Here is a 6,360-nt window from a genome sequence, read left to right as displayed (position 1 = left end):
ACTCCTGATGTGTTTTCCATCTGGTCGTCATGGTGACTGTGCTGCATGAGTTTTCCGTTGGTGCTCATTTTGGAAATGTGGTTCTGAATCTGGTTTTTGGAGGACCATAAGAGATGCTGAAGTGGCGGGTATGGGAGTTCCTGTCATTCTGTCTCATGTTGTAAAAATGTTTGTTTTTGTTGAAGCGGTGATGGGGACAGCCTGCAGGTGGCGCCCTGTATGATGGTTGTTTGATTATTTGACATTATCAAATAAGAACTGGTTTAGGGGTGTGTCTCCATGCCAGATGATTGGAAGAGGGCAATGATCCTGATTTCCCGGAGATGCTCCATCAGTGTGTGTGACATGGACTTGAGATTTCTGGCATCATTTCTGGAATGGACCTCCAGACGGCGCTACTGGGTTTATTGTTAGAAAAGACAAGTACACGTATTAATCTGACATGAGGCCAGCTTCTAACCCCCAGAACAAAAATCCTTACTAATTATATCTCCATCTATAGGTGTGGAGGTATAAATACAGACACTGACACAGCTGGATAAGCCTCCGGAACGTTTGTGTCGGTGCATCAAAGCTTCGTTTACATATGTTAATTGTACAGTGCATCCACAAAGTATTCACAGCGCTCACTTTTTCTACATTTTGTTATGTTACAGCCTTATTCCAAAATCGATTAAATTAATTTTCCCCTCAGAATGTTACACACAACACCCCATAATGACAATGTGAAAACATGCTTCACTGTAGGGATGGTGCCTGGTTTCCTTCAAACATGACACCATAGAGTTCAATCTTTGTCTCATCAGACCAGAGAATTTAGTTTCTCCTGGTCTGAAAGTCCTTCAGGTGCCGTTTGTCAAACTCCAGGTGGGCTGCCATGTGCCTTTTACTAAGGAGTGGCTTCTGTCTGGACACTCTACCATACAGACCTGATTGGTAGATTGCTGCAGAGATGGTTGTCCTTCTGGAAGGTTCTCCTCTCTCCACAGAGGAATGCTGGAGCTCTGACAGAGTGACCATCAGGTTCTTGGTCACCTCCCTGACTAAGGTCCTTCTCCACCGATCGCTCAGTTTAGACAGGCGGCCAGCTCTAGGAAGAGTCCTGGTGGATCTTAATTTCTTCCTTTTACAGATAATGGAGGCCACTGTGATCATTGGGACCTTCAAAGCAGCAGAAATGTTTCTGTACCCTTCCCCAGATTTGTGTTTCCAGACAATCCTGTCTCAGAGGTCTACAGACAATTCCTTTGACTTCATGCTTGGTTTGTGGTCTGACTGTCAACTGTGGGACCTTATATATAGACAGGTGTGTGTCTTTCCAAATCATGTCCAATCAGCTAACTTTACCCCAGGTGGACTCCAATTAAGCTGTAGAAACATCTCAAGAATGATCAGTGGAAACAGGAGGCACCTGAGCTCAATTTAGAGCTTCATGATAAAGGCTGTGAATACTTATGGGCATGTGATTTCCTAGTTTTTTTAATTTGCAAAAATCTTTTTTTTTACATTGTCATTATGGGGTATTGTGTGTAGAATTTTGAGGGGGAAAAAATTAATTTCGTTAGTTATAACGAAATGTAGAAAAGGGGAAGCGCTGTGAATACTTTCCGGATGCGCTGTATGGGAATGCTTAGGGTGGGGTATGGACACATTCCATTTACTGCCTAATTACATTTCTCGCTTCTTTTTACCTCCTCTTTTCTCCTCAAAAGCTCTCTCTGTCTCTTTTCCTTCCTCACTCCCCTTCTGTTTCTTTCCTTCTTTCTGCCTGGCTTGTATGTGCTGCCTGTCTATCTCCCTCTGGGTTAGGGATAAGGTTAACCCTAACCCTAACATTAAAATTTTAACCAAACTAATTTCGGACAAGTTGTTTAAATTAACGTCACTTCTGAAGTTTTATAAAGTGAAAATATAAGATTCAAATTCAAAATTCAAATTTATTAATTTAGATAGCACTAATTCACGATGAGATCGCCTCAAGGCGCTTCAAACATCATAAAAACAGAGAAAACTGAATTAAAAACTTAAAAACACAATACAAAGACAAAACCATAAAAGAACACAAGAATAAAAACACATAACACAATAATACTAATAAAACAAGGAAAATAAATAAGTCTTTAAACATGATTTAAAAGTCTCCACAGTATCTGACTGTCGTATGTGTGTCGTTCCACAGAGCTGGAGCTCGGTAGGAGAAAGCTCTGTGACCGGCAGACTTTTAATTCACCCTGGGAACACATAAAAGTCCTGCACCTTGAGAACGCAGGGCCCAAGGTGATACATAGGGCCTTACCAGGTCAGCCAGATAGGGAGGTGCAAGTCCATGAACAATTTTATAAACTAATAACAGTACCTTAATATCCGATCTTGCAGTGACTGGAAGCCAGTATCGGGACGCCAAAATGGGCGTAATGTGGTCAAACTTCCTGCTTTGTGTCAAAAGTCTGGCAGCAGCATTTTGAACCAGTTGAAGACCCCAATACTGGACTGCAGTAAACCAGAAAATAGAACATTGCTGTAGTCCAATCTAGAAGAGATAAATGCATGAATCAAAGTCTCAGCATCAGCCATAGACAGGATGGGACAAATCTTCGCTATATTTCGCAAATAGAAGAAAGCAGTCCTTGTAATGTCTCTAATGTGGAGGTCAAAAGACAACATAGGATTGAAAATTACCCCAAGGTTCCTCACTTTAACCGTATGATGTATAACACATGAACCTAAGCTAAGTGCTAGCTGATCAAATTGATGCCGATACCTCGCTGGAACAAGAACCATAATTTCAGTCTTATCAGAATTTAGAAGTAGGAAGTTACTAGACATCCATCTTCTCACTGATGCAAGGCAATCTTCCAAAGATTTTATGTAGATGAGATTACCAGCAGTTATCGGCATGTACAATTGGGTGTCATCAGCATAGTAATGAAAGGCAATCCCAGAACGCCGCAGTATATTCCCAAGGGGTGCTGCATAAAGGGAAAAATGCAGGGGGGCCTAAATGGAGTAATCCCAAAATGATTCTCCAGCCTATCAAGTGAAATATGATGATGCACGGTATCAAATGCAGCACTAAGATCCAACAGCACCAAGACCGTAGTGGTATCCGAGTCCATTGCTCACAAACGGCCTCAACTGGTTGGTTATATCAGACGGTTGTCAAATTATAACTTGACTTTTTGGCTTTTTGCAAAAGGCTTTTTTTAATATGCAAATAAAAAAGACATATTTTACAAAAGCACATTTATCTGTAAACACCAACGCACACCTCACATTAACGTGTTGGTTTTTACATAGAATGAATGAGTCAACCAATCGGTGTTAGCAGAGGCTGATTTTACCCATAATCCCTTTGGCATCTGTGTTTGTTACAAAACTTTAGAATTGGTGCATTATTTAAAATTAAAAGATATATGTTACATTTTAACAGTACAAATCACAGAATTGACATTAATGGAGTTATTCTATCCGGATTAACTTTTTTTTTTTTTTATCAAAACCATAAGTCAAAACTGCTTTATTTTTCCAAGACCTCTGCCTCATGACGACACTGCTATATGCTGTTAAGGAATAATGACGTATTTTTTGTGTGTGTGTGTAGAGTTGAGCTTCGCTGCTCCTCTCAACTGCTTCACTGCTGCAAAATATGTAGTAAACAGAAGCTTCCATTAGTGGGCAGGGTGCACAAAGACAGAAGTGCTGACTCATTGTTTGGGTCTCTGGTCGCCTATGATGCAACCAGAAGCGATTGTGGAGTTAAAACTCAAAATCAGCTTGTTAGTAGTTGCAAGTGTACCGGAGACAATACTGGCCGTTATCGGTTAGCTGTAGCTTCTGATAATTTTTTGGGTGGTTTATTGGTTTAGCTTCATAAAAGATAACTTTTCAGTTCGCTGATTAGCTGTTATCGAAGCTAACTTTTTGGTTAGCTGTGCCCACCACTGGTAAAGGGCTGTTAAGGTTACAAAAAATTGGCACACACAGTCTCATTCCAGTCAAAATACCAAAAGTTGGCAACACTGGATTTGTTAAAATACAGTCTGTCTGTCTGCACAGGTTTGCGCTCCATGTGTCCGTGGAATCTGGTTTCTGAGCCCTGCTGTGGCTCACTGGTGGATTAAAAGAAACAAAATCGAAGTTTTACACAAAAATGCAGAAAAAGTGAGTTTGTGATTACAGTCATTCAGACTTTGTGGCTAATTGAGGATTAACAAGTTTTATCAGTGAGTTTGACATTCAGCAGAATAATTTTTTGAGCTCAAATCAGCTTTTGCAGTTGTTTAAGGTCACATGTCTGTTTGCATTTTTTGAACCTGGTGAGTATTTTTTCAAGCGGCTAGAAAAAGTTTATAAAAATTAGTTTTACATATTTATATTTATATTTTAAGAAAACCGTCTGTGGCTGATGTGATTTTAATATTTTTAAAGCAGAATAATTGAATGCAGACGATGATAAAAATGTGCTTTTGTGTCAAAAGGTGACAAGATTTTATATTATTTCTGTTCTCAAATGATGAAATGATTTCCTCAGGCCAAAAGCTGAAGAAAATCACCATCTGTAAAATAATTGTTTCAGATTAGATTAGTTGGTTTTTACTGTAAATAAAGAATGAATGTGAGTTGACAGAGGGTCTAGTTTGACAGAATGAAAAGATCCAGATCCTAAACACAAGACGAGACAGATCCTAAAAACTGATGCACCAGCTGGTCCAGATGTTACTGCTGGACTTGGAGGAGCTGAAGTAGGAGGGGCCTGGCAGCATCCTGTTGGAGGTCAACAACGATGACGACGGGAAGTTTGCCGGAATGTTTGAGAGACGTTCACACCAAAAGTCTGAACTGGAAAACGTGTCTGCGTCCTGTGAAAAGTGTCACCAAAATGCACTTCAAATTTCTTTTTGATCATCCAGACATGATGCTGATCAAAAGTTATCAAAAGCTTTTCTCTATGTTGAAGTGTGTGGCCCCTATGACGCCGCAATTTTGACCCTTCACCATGGAACATCAAGTCATGATAACTCCTTCATGCTTCGTCTGATTTGCTTGAAACTTGAGCTGTGTGATGAAGGCCGGCCCCTGAACACACCTGATCACAAGGGGAGGCAGTGGTGCAGACACCAGGGCCCGTATATGACTGCTTGCAGTCCTAGTTTTATTTTGGTCTTGATTTCAGTGTTTCAGAATCTGAGGTTTGAGGAACACAAACACAGCTGGTAAGATCTGGACTCTTGTGGCGTGTATAAGGAACAGGTGCTGATCCCTTCATTTCCAATTCAGATCAGATGAATTCCTTCAATTTGGGGTGGGGGAGCTTTGTCGGTAAAGAATGTAAGGGGCCGCCCGTGGACTGGCAGATGGTCAGTGAAACCAGCCCACAACAACAGACGGCGGACTTCTCCATTGAGGCCCGCTGGTCTCAGCTCAGAACCACAAAGCGGGGGGGGGGTTAGAGTCTGACCTGTAGGGAGGCGGATCTGCTTTTGTGACCTCTGGTCCAAGAAAAGCAGCTGGAGAGAAATTGTCCTCCAAACAACTCTGAAGATTTCTGTTCCAGGCACAAACCTTCAAACCTTCTTAAAACCACATTTCATTAAACACACACACACATACTGAAAGACACAAGTGTTCAGACTGTAAGTGGATTTCTTGTAGTCAAGTGTTCCTAATAAACTCACCCACCCAACTGGATTTGAAACCTCTTCCAGGTGTCAGTGACCTCAAAGGGAAAGGTCAGAGGTCACTGACACCTTCAAGCGTCAGGCGTGTGTTGCGTCGCCATTGACCCTCCCTGTTTCATTGTCAGGATGGGTGTCTGGCTGTTCAAAAGGGCAACTATTCTGACCTTTGACCTCTTCTCAGCTCACTCAGAAAGTGAGTCTGAGGGTTTGTTGAGGTCGCGGGTCAGAGGTGCTGCACAGGTGACAAAGGCATGATTTCGTTTAAAGGCTTTTGTTTGGAAACGCCGGCCACATGTTGTTGACTGTGTTTTTGTTCATTTGTTGTTTGACCCGTTGACTTCAGCCTTTATTGGACACATGTCCACACATTATCCTGGAACAGGCCACGCCCACATGTCACCTGGCTGCTGCATGGTGACAACTGGAGATGGTCTGTGGTACAGTTCTGTGGTCTGGTACCAAAGCAGAAAGATTCAGTTTGAAGAGGGAAAAGAAACAGGAAACTTTGTGAATTCCACAACCCTAAAATAAACAGAGCGAGGTCTGGATTTACCAAAATAAAAGTCCTGTTGGCTGTGATGTCATGGAAGAGGTTTAGAGAGGGGCGGAGTTTGATACAAAAGGAAGGTCTGTGCTCATTGAAGCCCCTCCCTCTCTGTGTTCCCTCCAACAGAGGCGTGAG

This window comes from Thalassophryne amazonica, chromosome 21, assembly GCF_902500255.1.
Source record: "Thalassophryne amazonica chromosome 21, fThaAma1.1, whole genome shotgun sequence".
Classification (NCBI taxonomy): Eukaryota; Metazoa; Chordata; class Actinopteri; order Batrachoidiformes; family Batrachoididae; genus Thalassophryne; species Thalassophryne amazonica.
The sequence above is the reverse complement of the archived record's forward strand: the minus strand, read 5'-3'. Positions refer to the sequence as shown.